This window comes from Oncorhynchus clarkii, chromosome 2 (assembly GCF_045791955.1).
Source record: "Oncorhynchus clarkii lewisi isolate Uvic-CL-2024 chromosome 2, UVic_Ocla_1.0, whole genome shotgun sequence".
Lineage (NCBI taxonomy): Eukaryota > Metazoa > Chordata > Actinopteri > Salmoniformes > Salmonidae > Oncorhynchus > Oncorhynchus clarkii.
The window spans coordinates 18,790,774-18,807,260 of NC_092148.1; the positions used below are offsets into that span (position 1 = coordinate 18,790,774).

At 44.9% G+C, this 16,487-nt stretch overlaps 1 pseudogene; it reads right to left on the reverse strand.

The window, feature by feature from the left end:
- LOC139376868 (centrosomal protein of 162 kDa-like) overlaps positions 1-13,665 on the reverse strand; it is a 28,174-nt pseudogene extending 14,509 nt beyond the window's left edge.
- Positions 13,666-16,487: the final 2,822 nt, after the last annotated feature.

Here is a 16,487-nt window from a genome sequence, read left to right on the forward strand (position 1 = left end):
TCTCTCTGAGAGGAGGGGGCTGAGGCTCTGGTAATCATTGCCATGTCACCGTCTACATTATAAATGATAATCACCTTTGATGCAAATCAAATCAAATGTTATTGGTCACATACACACATTTAGCAGATGTTATTGCGGGTCTAGTGAAATTCTTGTGTTCCTAACAATGCAGTAGTAACCAACAATTCACAACAATACACACATCTAAAGGTAAAATAATGGAATGAAGAAATATATAAATATTAGGATGAGGCATGTCAGAGCAATGGCTATGTAATGTGGAAACAGTTCAGGTAGGTGTGAAAGCCTGAATCAGTGTGGTTATGTATGGTAGGGTTTAGTGCTTATTAACAAGGGCTCCGTTCCTGTCCCTTACCTGCGGGCTTCTCTTGTTGCTGAGTTGAGTGGAGGTCAGGTCAGGAGCTGTCCTGATCCTGCTTAATCAGCTTCTGTACCTCCTCTCTGATGCTTCTGGGATGGGGGCCTGGGGAGACCAGAGGGGTGTCTGGCTCTGCTGAGCGTCTTGGGCTTGGCTCACGGGATCTATGGCTTAAGGACTGGCCAGTCTTCTCTGGGCTGAGCTGGTTCCCACTGTGAACATACAGCTAATGTTAACGTTGTCCCACTCCATTCTGTACCTTCCAGACAGTGTCTGTTATCCTTCTCCACTACAGTCATGTGACAGACAACTGTAGACTCACCTAGCAACCTCTGGTGTCGTCCATGCTGTCTGGTCGGATGGGACGCATCAGCTCCTCTGCAGTGGGCAGCTCTGAGAAAACACATCGAAGTTCATCAATCAGTCATGAATCAATCAGAAATTCAAGTCCATTTGTAACAAATCAACACAATCTTACAACTTCAAATGTAACATCTTGTCAGAATAAGGATGGACATGTGTGGATCTGAAGTTAGTTTTAATTGAAAACCATAGTCTATTTACTTGACAGGTACAGTGCCTTGCGAAAGTATTCGGCCCCCTTGAACTTTGCGACCTTTTGCCACATTTCAGGCTTCAAACATAAGGATATAAAACTGTATTTTTTTGTGAAGAATCAACAACAAGTGGGACACAATCATGAAGTGGAACGACATTTATTGGATATTTCAAACTTTTTTAACAAATAAAAACTGAAAAATTGGGCGTGCAAAATTATTCAGCCCCTTTACTTTCAGTGCAGCAAACTCTCTCCAGAAGTTCAGTGAGGATCTCTGAATGATCCAATGTTGACCTAAATGACTAATGATGATAAATACAATCCACCTGTGTGTAATCAAGTCTCCGTATAAATGCACCTGCACTGTGATAGTCTCAGAGGTCCTTTAAAAGCGCAGAGAGCATCATGAAGAACAAGGAACACACCAGGAAGGTCCGAGATACTGTTTTGAAAAAGTTTAAAGCCGGATTTGGATACAAAAAGATTTCCCAAGCTTTAAACATCCCAAGGAGCACTGTGCAAGCGATAATATTGAAATGGAAGGAGTATCAGACCACTGCAAATCTACCAAGACCTGGCCGTCCCTCTAAACTTTCAGCTCATACAAGGAGAAGACTGATCAGAGATGCAGCCAAGAGGCCCATGATCACTCTGGATGAACTGCAGAGATATACAGCTGAGGTGGGAGACTCTGTCCATAGGACAACAATCAGTCGTATATTGCACAAATCTGGCCTTTATGGAAGAGTGGCAAGAAGAAAGCCATTTCTTAAAGATATCCATAAAAAGTGTAGTTTAAAGTTTGCCACAAGCCACCTGGGAGACACACCAAACATGTGGAAGAAGGTGCTCTGGTCAGATGAAACCAAAATTGAACTTTTTGGCAACAATGCAAAACGTTATGTTTGGCGTAAAAGCAACACAGCTCATCACACTGAACACACCATCCCCACTGTCAAACATGGTGGTGGCAGCATCATGGTTTGGGCCTGCTTTTCTTCAGCAGGGACAGGGAAGATGGTTAAAATTGATGGGAAGATGGATGGAGCCAAATACAGGACCATTCTGGAAGGAAACCTGATGGAGTCTGCAAAAGACCTGAGACTGGGACTGAGATTTGTCTTCCAACAAGACAATGATCCAAAACATAAAGCAAAATCTACAATGGAATGGTTCAAAAATAAACATATCCAGGTGTTAGAATGGCCAAGTCAAAGTCCAGACCTGAATCCAATCGAGAATCTGTGGAAAGAACTGAAAACTGCTGTTCACAAATGCTCTCCATCCAACCTCACTGAGCTCGAGCTGTTTTGCAAGGAGGAATGGGAAAAAAATTCAGTCTCTCGATGTGCAAAACTGATAGAGACATACCCCAAGCGACTTACAGCTGTAATCGCAGCAAAAGGTGGCGCTACAAAGTATTAACTTAAGGGGGCTGAATAATTTTGCACGCCCAATTTTTCAGTTTTTGATTTGTTAAAAAAGTTTGAAATATCCAATAAATGTCGTTCCACTTCATGATTGTGTCCCACTTGTTGTTGATTCTTCACAAAAAAATACAGTTTTATATCTTTATGTTTGAAGCCTGAAATGTGGCAAAAGGTCGCAAAGTTCAAGGGGGCCGAATACTTTCGCAAGGCACTGTAAATAGACATATCAGTGTTTGAGACTGACCAACCTGACTCTGTGGTAGAGACTGACCAACCTGACTCTGTGGTGGAGACTGACCAACCTGACTCTGTGGTGGAGACTGGTGCTAGTAGTGTTCCTCTGGAGAGCTCAGGTACAGAGGGAGAAACAGGAACAGGACTGCTCTTCCTCCTCCTCTCCCTCCTGACCGGTGATGAAGGGTGGTGATGATGGTCTGAGTCCTCCAGAAAGCCACATCTCACCGGCCCCACTCTGGCCATACGACTGGGCTACACAGCCGACACAGGAACACCACCAGGTTCACCATCATCCGCTACCACCAAACTGACACAGATGGTCCAAAGTCATCTCTGTTTTCACCATGTTTAGATAGCTACATCCAGTAGGACCTGACTGACAGCCTGTCCAGTCTGGTCTCACCTGCTAGTGCCGTCTATGGACTCCTCCGCTCCCTAGTTCCTCCCTGGTGTCACTGTCTGTTCCAGGGGGCAGAAGCTCAATGGTTGAGTCCAGAGAATCATGGAGGGACACTTACACCAGGAAATGATGTGATCAGGACAAATAGAATATTGATTTTAGGGGTAGGTCAGTTTCAATACTGGATGAATAGAAAATGGTGTCATAAAAGCAGGAAACGATTCATCAGGATACTAATTAGGCAAAGACTCAGCTTATGCTAAAGGTTCATACATTTTATTCACAAGAACGTTCTGAAGTCCATAATACAAAGACATCCATTTTATAACTTGCTCCCTACTTACTCACATACTTCCACACAAACAGTAGATATCCTACGCACATACATACACACAAACAGTAGGTGAGTTCTCACCACTGTTTATCACTACCAAGCCGACAGTTCCATTCCCCCGAGATTAGAGGAACCTTGAAAAGGACTCCCTGTCCTATCATAAGTATCTCAGAGTTCTAGCCAGGTCAACACAGTTGAATTGTTCTCTGTATTTTCTTAGACACACACACACACACACACACACACACACACACACACACACACACACACACACACACACACACACACACACACACACACACACACACACACGTGCGCACACGCACACGCACACGCACACCTCTACCAAACCTTATTGGACTTACGTTTAGTACTTTAATCATTCATTATACATGCTGCATAAACTAATAATCACTAATTAGTTACGTTTCAGGGTGGGATTCTTTAATCATTACCTTTAAGCATATAATTTCTTTATCAGATAGTCAATACCAAAATGATATGACAGCAAAAAATGAAGGCCTATTAGCCAGTCACAGAAAACTGAATTGGATAAGCAATAAGATGAAGCAAAAGACTGTGTGTATGTATTGAGTTATTGAGCTTGTTTGGGCTGATTTCATGGGGCTACAGATGAAAAACAATCAGTTTCCCTTCCATTTGAGATTTATTTTATTGTACTGATCAACATTTGCATTTCTTTTAGAAAAATGTGGGCTGTCTCTTATGGCTGGGGGCAGTATTGAGTAGCTTGGATGAATAAGGTGCCCAGGGGTGCCCAGAGTAAACTGCCTGCTACTCAGTCCCACATGCTAAGATATGCATATTATTAGTATAGTTGGACAGAAAACACTCTGAAGTTTCTAAAACTGTTTGAATGATGTCTGTGAGTATAACAGAACTCATATGGCAGGCAAAAACCTGAGAAAAAAATCCAACCAGGAAGTGGAAATCTGAGGTTTGTAGGTCTCAACTCATTGCCTTTCGAAGATACAGTGGGATATTGGTAATATTGCACTTTCTAAGGCTTCCACTAGATGTCAACAGTCCTTAGAACCGTGTTTGATGCTTCTACTGTGAAGTGGGGGCGAATAAGAGGGGAATGAATCCACGAGCTGCCAGAGATCCACGAGCTGGCCACGCTCGTTCACGTGAGAGCGAGCTCTGTTCCATTGCATTTCTACAGACAAAGGAGTTCTCCGGTTGGAACATTATTGAAAATGTATGTTAAAAACATCCTGAAGATTGATTCTATCGTTTGACATGTTTCTACGGACTGTAACAGAACTTTTTGACTTTTCGTCTGCTCCTAGTGATCGCGCATCATGAACTGAACGCGCTAACAAAAGGAGGTATTTGGACATAAATGATGGGCATTATCGAACAAAACAAACGTTTATTGTGGAACTGGGATTCCTGGGAGTGCATTCTAATGAAGATCATCAATGGTAAGTGAATATTTATAATGCTATTTCTGACTTCTGTTGACTACACAACATGGCGGATATCTGTTTGGGTTGTTTCTGACACAGAGGTTGCATAAAGGAGAAGTGTATCTATAATTCTGTGCATAATAGTTGTATCTTTTATTAATGTTTATTATGAGTATTTCTGTAAATTGACGTGGCTCTCTGCAAAATCACCGGATGTTTTGGAACTACTGAACGTAACGTGCTAATGTTAACTGAGATTTTTTGATATAAATATGAACTTTATCGAACAAAACATACATGTATTGTGTAACATGAACTCCCATGAGTGTCATCTGATGAAGATCATCAAAGGTTAGTGATTAATTTGACCTATACTTCTGCTTTTTGTGACTCCTCTCTTTGGCTGGAAAAATGGCTGTGACTTGGCTCTGACCTAACATAATCGTTTGGTTTCCTTTCACTGTAAAGCCTTTTTTAAATCGGACACTGTGGTGGGATTAACAAAAAGTGTATCTTTAAAATGGTGTAAAATTCTTGTATGTTTGAGGAATTTTAATTATGGGATTTCTGTTGTTTTGAATTTGGCGCCCTGCACTTTCACTAGCTGTTGTCATATCGGTCCCGTTGGCAGGATCTCAGCCCAAAGAGGTAAGATCCATGTCTCTCACACACAGTTCGAGGCTCTATGGAACGGCATTTGTGTCTTTGCGTGTCAAAAAATTTGACATGCAGACCCAAGGGGCTTTCCATAAGGCTCGAGCAAAAATGATCTTGACGACGGGAATGAATAATGTTTTTGGGGAGAACCAGCTTTGAAGCCAGCAATATTTTCATATCACAAACAAGGTACTAGGGTAGTGAATTGATGTTAGCTTCAGCTGTAAGCTAGCAAGGCAAGTTAGCCTACAAACGGTATCTTCTTGCATTGTAAAGTGTTCTAGCCTGTAATAGACATTGTTTTGCTAACAGTAATTAACAGTTAAATAATGCAACAAAGCATGTGAATATTAAATGTTAACTTCTGTGCAGCGATTCCTCAGGACAGGCTAGCAATGAGTAAGAGGAGCAGGCAAAGTGCTCTCACGCTACAAGGGAACATCGGCTGTGCTGATTGAAAGAGGATCAAGTCTGTATCTATCAGTAGATGACGTGACACACATTTGACAGAAGTACCGATAGTAACAAGAATTCTAGTACTGAAATGCTTTTTTCTATGTTCTAGTGTCGAAAGAGTACCGAAGTTTCGTAGATCGTGCAGCACTAACACAAACACTAAAGACCTCCCAATCCCCCTTTCCCCAAAACACATGTAAATATTGTACAATATTGTGCCTTCCTGTATTATACTTATTCTAAAATGTTAATTCTACTCTACTAAGTCATTTACTTTAGGTTCGTATTCTTCCATTTTATTATTGTTGTTGCATTGTTGAGAAGGTAACTGCAAGTAAACATAGGGCTAATAAAACTTGGGCTAACATAGGGCTAATACAACTTGGGCTAACATAGGGCTAATAAAACTTGGGCTAACATAGGGCTAATACAACTTGGGCTAACATAGGGCTAATACAACTTGGGCTAACATAGGGCTAATACAACTTGGGCTAACATAGGGCTAATACAACTTGGGCTTAACATAGGGCTAATACAACTTGAAAACACATACTCGTGCTGAATTAAAAACCCACTCTGACCCAGAAAAGAAAAATGGGTATTGGTTTGTAATACCTTTGGTGAGCATGGCAGGCCTTTTAGGCTTCTGAAAGAAAGAGAGAGAACATAACGAGATGAGCAAAACAAAAGAGCCATGCAGTCAGTCGCCCACTACATATTCAGCCAATCACAGACAAGACTTGGCACACTCCCCATTAAAGATCACTTCTTCTCACTCTACCTCTTGAGAGAGCTGGGATAACTGCTGAATGCCTTATTGCCTTTATAAACTGTGGCTTTTTTTAAAACCCAGAGTGATTAGCACGTGAGCAGCACAAACAACTCCTGCTTACAAAACATCATGTGGCAATTCTACATGACGCAATTACAACCAACATTCGGTTTAAACCTGTGGTTCAAATCACTTCCTTAAAAAGCATTATTATAACTAAATAACTACATTTTCAAACCAGACTGGCATAAAACCTAGTCTCACCCAATTTCTCAGCTCCTCAATGACCTCATCTTCAAAGTGCTCATCCTCGCTGTAGTGGTTGGAGGCTGCAGCAGGCACAGACAGAATGACAGATTCACTGATGAGCTACAATCATACAGATGAGGTATGTGCAAGTACTTGTCTAACAGAGTGCCACTGTAAATGACAACAGACATGGGTTCAAATAGAATTTGTTTCCTTTTAAATACCTTAACGGCAATTGATTGAGCTTTCCATTGGTTCAGTTGCAACAGGCATTGTCAACTAATGCGCAAACCACTCCCAACTTCAAGTATTTGAAAGAAAACAAAACCTATTGAACCAAGCAGGGTCTGGAGTAGTGTGAGCATAGACATCCTATTAAATGATATTAGAATTCCTAATTCTATAATTGCACCATCTGTCCTACCTGGGGAGAGTCTGTCAGACTCCATAGCTTTCTCCTCCTCTCTCTGATCGACACCAGCCACAGCCGCCTCTGCCTTCCTGGAGAAACAGCAGAACAAGTGTCATTCACAGATCACACGCTGGGAGTGACAGTAATGACCTTACCCAGCCACTGTCTGCAACACTGAGGGTCTCCTTGGGAAAACCCCAGCAGTGGCTTCAAAAGGCAGCTACAACGAGGCCTGGGGTGACTCGGAGTGTCATGCTCCGGAATGAAGATGCCCCTAGTTACAGATCTAGGATCAGCTTGTCTTCACAAAGTTCTAACCTTAACCTCTCGAAAGTGGAAACGCAAAACCGACCTGAGACCATTGTGTAGAGACAACATCCCCCTGAGCTCCACAGAGTGTCATAGATACCTGAGGGTGGTAGCTGTGGTGGAGGCGCTGGTGGAATCCAGATCTATGTTGAGTCTGGAGTAGTCTATGGTGGAGGAGGCACCTCCCTCCAGGTGGGCAAAGAAGCGGGCCTTCTCCTCTTCCTCCTCCAGGCTGTCCATGCCCAGACTAAGACCCACTGCAGCGTTCTGACCTGGTCTGGACGCCATCACAGAGTCTGGGTAGACACAATCACAGACAGACATGTTTCAACCATTGCTATTTTCAAAGAGTTTAAAGTAAAATCTGGCACGTACAGCTGCTTTCATGTCACTACCCTGATGTCAGGTTAGCAATGGATTGAGCTAGATCTGGTGACATCATATAGAGTATCTATCCATCTCACCAGAGCAGACACCCTCAGGCTCCAGACTGTCTCTGCTGAAGATGACAGGCTCTGCCCCCTCCTCCTCCTCCTCTGAACCCCCCTCGACTCCCTGATGCTGCAGCTCCTCTTCCCCCTCCTGGATAGGCTGGGATCTTCTCAGAGACTTACGGAACATCTTCTCAGATCTCAGCAATCCTGGAGAAAAAAATATTGGACCTTTCAATTCAGGTAATTACAGGAAACAGAAATTGCTCTTGCTTCAGGCTACTTCTTGAATCGAAAGAGGACCTGTGGTTGTTGTATAGGCCTTGCTGTGGTCAGACAGCTCAGCACAGGACTTGATGTAATGAGATTTTTTTTAAAGAGCTAAAAAGGAGTCCATCCATGCGGACACCAAGCTGTCAATATTCCAGACCGTGTTTGAAACCCCACTATGGTAATGAAGCTCATTAGCTCTGTGTTTTATCATTCACAAGAGATTGACTTCCTGGGGTATACAGGCCTGCAGAGACCCTCAAAGGCCATGCAGTTCATTTAAGAGGGGAACAGCACACACAGAAGAGAGAAGACAGAGCAGTAGAGCTAACTTTGATCTCAGCTCCACTACCACTTGCTGTCAGTCTACTGGAGGGAGGGTACTGTAGAACAGCTCCATATCCTCATAAATATTCAAATGGTCTTTGCAATACGAATAGCTGTCAAGATAAAAAGGTATAATTTTTTTTTAACCTAAGTTAGTCTCATCAGGGCAAAACAGGCCTAACTTTCCAATTTCAGCACCGAATGATCCTTGTGATATTTACAGAATGGGAAATAAGCACTGGTCACAGTAAAAACAAAACAAGAGCTATCAGCCTCTCCAGAGTTAGACAATTAAAAGCAATTGTGAGTCATTTTACCAGTGAAAATGTTTTGCCCAAATAAAGTGCTAGAACTAAGGGCAAGATAGTTAGCTAGAAGCACAGAATCACAGCTCGCATTGACACACTGAACTGTCTGGAGGTGAAAGAACATGACCGGATTTAGCACAAGTAACCATAACAACTGCCCTTGAGGTCCAGAAAGTTATTTATTTTTTCCAATGCTATGCTTTTATGGTCACGGCTTATTTACACCATTGCATTAGCAGAGGAAAACAAAAAGAAATATGACATGACAAGGAGACAAAGACAGTTAACAGAATGTTTTAAATCCAGGTTTCACTAAAATCATGGTTCATCATGGTTTCAGTCATAAATACCTTGATTTCCACCTTTGTAATGTGGATACAGGTCTGGGAAGTGTGGCAACACGAAACTACAGTCAAGGCCAAAAGTTTTGAGAATGAAAATTAATATTGGTGTCACAAAGTTTGCTGCTTCAGTGTCTATAGATATTTTTGTCAGATGTTACTAGGGAATTCGGAAGTATAATTACAAGCATTTCATAAGTGTCAAAAGCTTTTATTGACAATTACATGAAGTTGATGCAAAGAGTCAATATTTGCAGTGTTGACCCTTATTTTTCAAGACCTCTGCAATCCGCCCTGGCATGCTGTCAATTAACTTCTGGGCCACATCCTGACTGATGGCAGCCCATTCTTGCATAATCAATGCTTAGAGTTTGTCAGAATTTGTGGGATTTTGTTTGTTCACCCGCCTCTTGAGGATTGACCACAAGTTCTCAATGGGATTAAGGTCTGGGGATTTTCCTGGCTATGGACCCAAAATATTGATGTTTTGTTCCCCGAGCAACTTAGTTATCACTTTTGCATTATAGCAAGGTGCTCCATCATGCTGGAAAAGGCATTGTTTGTCGCCAAACTGTTATTGGATGGTTGGGAGAAGTTGCTCTCGGAGGATGTGTTGGTATCATTCTTTATTCATGGCTGTGTTCTTAGGCATAATTGTGAGTGAGCCCACTCCCTTGGCTGAGAAGCAACCCCACACCTGAATGGTCTCAGGATGCTTTACTGTTGGCATGTCACAGGACTGATGGTAGCGCTCAGCTTGTCTTCACCGGACAAGCTTTTTTCCGGATGCCCCAAACAATCGGAAAGAGGATTCATCAGAGAAAATTACTTTACCCCAGTCCTCAGCAGTCCAATCTCTGTACCTTTTGCAGAATATCAGTCTGTCCCTGATGTTTTTCCTGGAGAGAAGTGGCTTCTTTGCTGCACTTCTTGACACCGGGCCATCCTCCAAAAGTCTTTGCCTCCCTGTGCATGCAGATGCACCCACACCTGCCTGCTGCCATTCCTGAGCAAGCTCTGTACTGGTGGTGCCCTGATCCCGCAGCTGAATCAACTTTAGGAGACAGTCCTGGCGCTTGCTGGACTTTCTTGGGCGCCCTGAAGCCTTCTTCACAACAATTGAACAGCTCTCCTTGAAGTTCCTGATGACCCGATAAATGGTTGTTTTAGGTGCAATCTTACTGGCAGCAATATCATTGCCTGTGAAACCCTTTTTGTGCAAAGCAATGATGACGGCACGTGTTTCCTTGCAGGTAACCATGATCGACAGAGGAAGAACAATGATTCCAAGCAACACCCTCATTTTGAAGCTTCCATTCTGTTATTCGAACTCAATCAGCATGACAGAGTGATCTCCAGCCTTGTCCTCGTCAACACTCACACCTGTGTTAACGAGAGAATCACTGACATGATGTCAGCTGGTCCTTTTGTGGCAGGGCTGAAATGCAGTGGAAATATTTTTGGGGGATTCAGTTCATTTGCATGGCAAAGAGGGACTTTGCAATTAATTGCAATTCAGCTGATCACTCTTCATAACCTTATGGAGTATATGCAAATTGCCATCATAAAAACTGAGGCAGCAGACTTTGTGAAAATTTATATTTGTGTCATTCTCAAAACGTTTGGCTACGACTGTACAGTCTTTCTAGTCTATCAGGTTTGGATCTGTCTGTAGCTACTATCATTATGCCATACTAGTCTAACTACTAGTCTACCATGGTTTGGGGGATTTGTCCCTAGTCAAACTACTACGACTTCACCATCTTCAAGACCCTGTGAGTCACTATCACTAATGTGACTGTCCACTGGTGTGTCACGGACAGAGGCACTCTCCTCAGGACTCCTCTCTCCTGATGCATTATGGTTGCTCTCATTCGTGGGAGGGGTAACTGCCTGGAAGAGTGGGAGGAGTCGTGTTCTGGGCTGTTATTTTCCAGCCCCGCAGCAATGTGAGAAGAAGCATCCTGATTGGTTCCATGGATCTTGTCCAGCTGACTGAGCCTATCCAGAGCTTTGCTGTGAGGTTTGGGGGTGGGCCTAGTGGGGGCTTCCACAAACCAATGAGCAGCATGAAGTAGGAAGATAAGAGGGTAGATAAAGATGAGAAAGGAATCATGTTCTGTACACACAAATAAAAGGATCTCAGGGAAAGGGACACCCTCAAAGAGTACATGCATGGTTAGGTGGGCAAAAGGAGAGAACTACTAAATGTGAGCTAGAAATATTTAAGAGTTAGCTTGGAGGAAGAGAAGATCTAAGGCAAAAAACAACAACACAAATATAGCAAAGGAGAGGGCAGCGGGCAGGACTAAAACGAATGAGAGAAAGTGAAGGTTGGCAGCATGTCACTGTACTTACGCCAATGATGGGGAGACAATGTGCCATTGGGTGGCCCTAAGGAACTAGGGGTTACAGTAGTGATTCCTATACCCTGAGGGGTGCTTTTCATTGGGCTGCTCTCACTCTCATCCTCCTGAGTTTTCACCACAGCCTGCTGCTGGGGCTTTTTGGGTTTAGTGAACCTGCGTTTGGCAGCCTCTGCTGTGGGGACAGGTGGAAGGAAAGAGGAGATGGAAGAGAAAGGAGAAAAGAAGGTGGGTGGCAGACAGCTAGAGAACAAGACTGATATACAAATGCGTCATGAAGAGCCGACTGATGTAAAACAATCAAAGATGAACTCATGAAAGGAGTCAAACCATAATTATCAGGGGAGTAGCAGCAGGGAACAGGTTATGACGGACATGTTATGATGCTGAAATTAAATGCAACAGATGTTCCAGGAATAACAGAGCAGATGAGAAATCAGCACAGAGTCACAGTGTCCCTCTAAAGATATAACCTTTCAGCATGTCATGAAACACACAAGCACAAAGACACATACACGGAGAATGAACCAAAATGACAGGCGCGCACACACACACACAAACAGAGAGAGAATCCTAACTAAACTGAAGCACATCAACCTACCCATCCCTGGCTTTGCTTACCTCTGCCAAGTGTCTCTTCGCTGTCCTCCTCCTCCTGCTACCACGGCACAGGGACAGCTGATGTCTTCTTTGGTGGTGGTTTCTGAGAGACTCTGTCCAGGCTGTCCAGAACACTGGAGCGCTTAGCACTTCCACCCAAATCCACCGAATCATCTGAGACAGACTAAATACAATTCAATGGTGATTAGGTTAAAGTATCCATCTAGCCAGTGAATACATAGTAGTATGGACACAGATGAGGATGGTTATCAGTATCTTTGGTGTGGATATAAAGAAGGGCAGAGTAATTAGTGAGTAACTTCAGCTATAGCTATGAACACCCAGAATTGCAGACATAGTGCTACTATCGTAGGGTGACCAGACGTCCCCGTTTTTAAAAATGCATTAAAAACAGACCGCAAAGTGGAATATTTTACTTGGCAAGAAAGTCCGGGCATCAGAGCCTACGGGTTGACGTCTCAATCGCGTTGTGCTTGTTTAGGCCAACAGAGGGGGCTGCTCGCTATAGCAGTTTAATTCACTCTTCTTCTACTAACTACTTGCTCGCAATAGTTAGCAAGTGTCAAGTGAAACCACAACATCACCACAAACGTCTTTTCAAGCCAGGTAAATTACAATCGTTTGAGATACTAGCTAGTGATGTTATAATGTCACAATTTATTATATAGATAGATGATCTGCTCTATAAGGTTTTAAATAGGTTATGCTAGCTAACGTTAGCTATGTAGACTAAGTTAGCTAGCTAGGTTAGCTAGCTACTGTTATGGTAGCTAAGTTAAAAACGTTCACATGTAAACATGCAGTGGACAGGCTATTTTGAAAATATGATTATATTAAATGAATGCATAATTAAAGGAGAAGGAACAATGAAGGGAGTAAAAAGAGTGAAGCAAGGAGAGTGTAGAAGAGTGAAGTGGAAAGGTGAAGAGAAGGAAAGGAAGACGAGTGAAGAAAAGAGGAGGAGAAAGATTGGAGGAGAATAAAAAGTTAAGAGAGTAGTTAAGAGTGACACAAGGAGAGTGAAGAAGAGCAGACAGAGGAGATACAATGACTCTTTCCAAGAAATGGAAATGCACTTTTTTATGATAAACATGATATGAGAATTTCCATTTCATACGCTCAGGTCAAGACGATAGAATGGTTCACTGCATCCTCTCTTTCAATTGGCAGCCGGTGAAGAATGGCAGTGGTAGAACATCAGCAGACGAAAAAGCATAAGCAGGGAGCATGGACAGCCAGCGAACATTGCTGTGTCCTAAAATGTTATGGTAGTCCTGGCCAACAAACTCACAAAAGCTCTTCAGTCTTTCTACTCTGACGGTGACAATATCCAAATATCTTCGTGAGCAGGTCCTCAACATCAAGGGGAATCATATCCGAAGCTGTTCTGGCCGTGTTATGAATGATGTGGGCAGGACAACCTAAGCCAATCACCTCCTGCTGCAGAGCATTTTTAATGGACATTTGGTATGGACATTGACCCTCCCCAGCCTATTCAGTTCTCCAAAGTTGGTATTTGTGTTGTTGGCAGAAAATGCCACGACTTTGTTTTCCAGGTTACATTTTTGGATGACCACCAGGACCTCAGCAGCAATCTCCTCTGCTGTTTCTCCTTTCAATTCAACACAATCATGTAGTTTTGTTTCCACAGATGTGTTGCCACCATATATCTTACAATATCTGACTACTACTGGCAGCAGCTTTACATGTCCATGATTGGACGCATCAATGGACAGGGACACAAATTCAACGTGGTCTAGGTCCTTTGTTACCAAAGTAGTTGACCATGCTGCTAACACGTTACTCACTATGGCTTCACATTTTGTCCTAGCACATGTAAACTTCGGCTCATAAAGCTTTCGTGTCAGTTGTGCTGTGCAGTCCATAGATCTGTAACTATGATTGTTTCGCATAGTGTGGTATGCAAAGACACCCTCCTGCACAGCTAAACCATATTCTTCTTGGGAAGGCTCTACCTTCTTGAAGAATGTGGTGACAGAGGGCATACCAACACGGACAATCAGAGAGGCTTTGTGCTTTTTGGTCTGTTGATGTTCTACCACTGTGTCACGTTCTGACCATCGTTCGTGTGTGTTTTCCTTGTTTTAGTGTTGGTCAGGACGTGAACTGGGTGGGCATTCTATGTTGGATGTCTTGTTTGTCTATTTCTATGTCTGGCCTGATATGGTTCTCAATCAGAGGCAGGTGTTAGTCATTGTCTCTGATTGGGAACCATATTTAGGTAGCCTGGGTTTCACTGTGTGTTTGTGGGTGATTGTCCTTAGTGTTAGTTTGCACCAGTTTAGGCTGTTTCGGTTTTCATTACGTTTATTATTTTGCACTGTTTGTATTTAGATTAGTGTTGCTATAGTCACAATAAACATGGATCGCAATCTACACGCCGCATTTTGGTCCGACTCTCCTTCTCATCAAGAAAACCGTTACAGAATCACCCACCACCAACGGACCAAGCAGCGTGTCAACAGGCAGCAACAGCAGCGTAAAGAGGAATGGACATGGGAGGACGTTTTGGATGGCAAGGGCTGTTACACTTGGGAGGAGATACTGGCTGGAAGAGATCGCCTCCCATGGGAACAGGTGGAGGCACTTAGGAGAGCAGAGGCAGCCGGAGAGAGGAGCCGGCGATATGAGGGAACACGGCTGGCAAGGAAGCCCGAGAGGCAGCCCCAAAAATTTCTTGGGGGGGGGCTAACAGGGAGTATGGCTACGTCAGGTAGGAGACCTGGGCAGACTCCCTGTGCTTACCGGGGGGCTAGAGAGACCGGACAGGCACCGTGTTATGCAGTGGTGCGCACTGTGTCTCCAGTGCGGGTGCATAGCCCGGTGTGGTATATTCCAGCTCCGCGTGTCGGCCGGGCTAGATTTAGCGTCGAGCCTAATGCCATGAAGCCGGCTCTATGCAGCTGGTCCCCAGTGCGTCTCCTTGGGCCGGCTTACATGGCACCAGCCTTGCGCTCGGTGTCTCCGGTTCGCCTGCATAGCCCAGTGCGGGCTATTCCACCTCGCCGCACTGGCAGGGCGACCGTGAGCATTCAACCAGGTAAGGTTGGGCAGGCTCGGTGCTCAAGAGCTCCAGTGCGCCTGCACGGTCCGGTTTTTCCAGTACCACCTCCACACCCCAGCCCTCCGGTAGCAGCTCCCCGCACCAGGCTTCCTGTGCGTGTCCTCGGCCCAGTACCACCAGTGCCAGCACCACGCATCAGGCCTACAGTGCGCCTCGCCTGTCCAGCGCTGCCAGAGCCTTCCTCTACAGCGCTGCCGGAGTCTCCCGCCTGTTCAGAACTGCCAGTCTGCATGGAGCTGCCAGTCTGCATGGAGCTGCCAGTCTGCATAGAGCTGCCAGTCTGCATAGAGCTGCCAGTCTGCAAGGAGCTGCCAGTCTGCAAGGAGCTGCCAGTCTGCAAGGAGCTGCCAGTCTGCATAGAGCTGCCAGTCTGCAAGGAGCTGCCAGTCTGCAAGGAGCCGCCAGAGCTGCCTTTCTGCAGGATGCCGCCAAAGCTGCCAGTCTGCAAGGAGCCGCCAGAGCTGCCAGTCTGCAAGGAGCCGCCAGAGCTGCCAGTTAGCATGGAGCAGCCAGGGCCGCCAGTCAGTATGGAGCAGCCAGGGCCGCCAGTCAGCATGGAGCAGCCAGTCAGCATGGAGCAGCCAGTCAGCATGGAGCAGCCAGAGCAGCCAGTCAGCATGGAGCAGCCAGAGCTGCCAGTCAGCATGGAGCAGCCAGTCAGCATGGAGCAGCCAGAGCAGCCAGTCAGCATGGAGCAGCCAGAGCTGCCAGTCAGCATGGAGCAGCCAGTCAGCATGGAGCAGCCAGAGCTGCCAGTCATCATGGAGCAGCCAGTCAGCATGGAGCAGCCAGAGCAGCCAGTCGACCAGACTCTTCCAGATCTGCCAGTCGACCAGACTCTTCCAGATCTGCCAGTCGACCAGACTCTTCCAGATCCGCCAGTCGACCAGACTCTTCCAGATCCGCCAGTCGACCAGACTCTTCCGGATCCGCCAGTCAGCCAGGATCTTCCAGAACCGCCAGCCAGCCAGGATCTGCCGGATCCAACCACCTGCCTGAGCTTCCTCTCAGTGCTGAGCTTCCTCTCAGTGCTGAGCTTCCTCTCAGTGCTGAGCTACCCATCAGTCCCGAGCTACCTCTGTCCCGAGCTGCCCCTCTGTCCCGAGCGGTC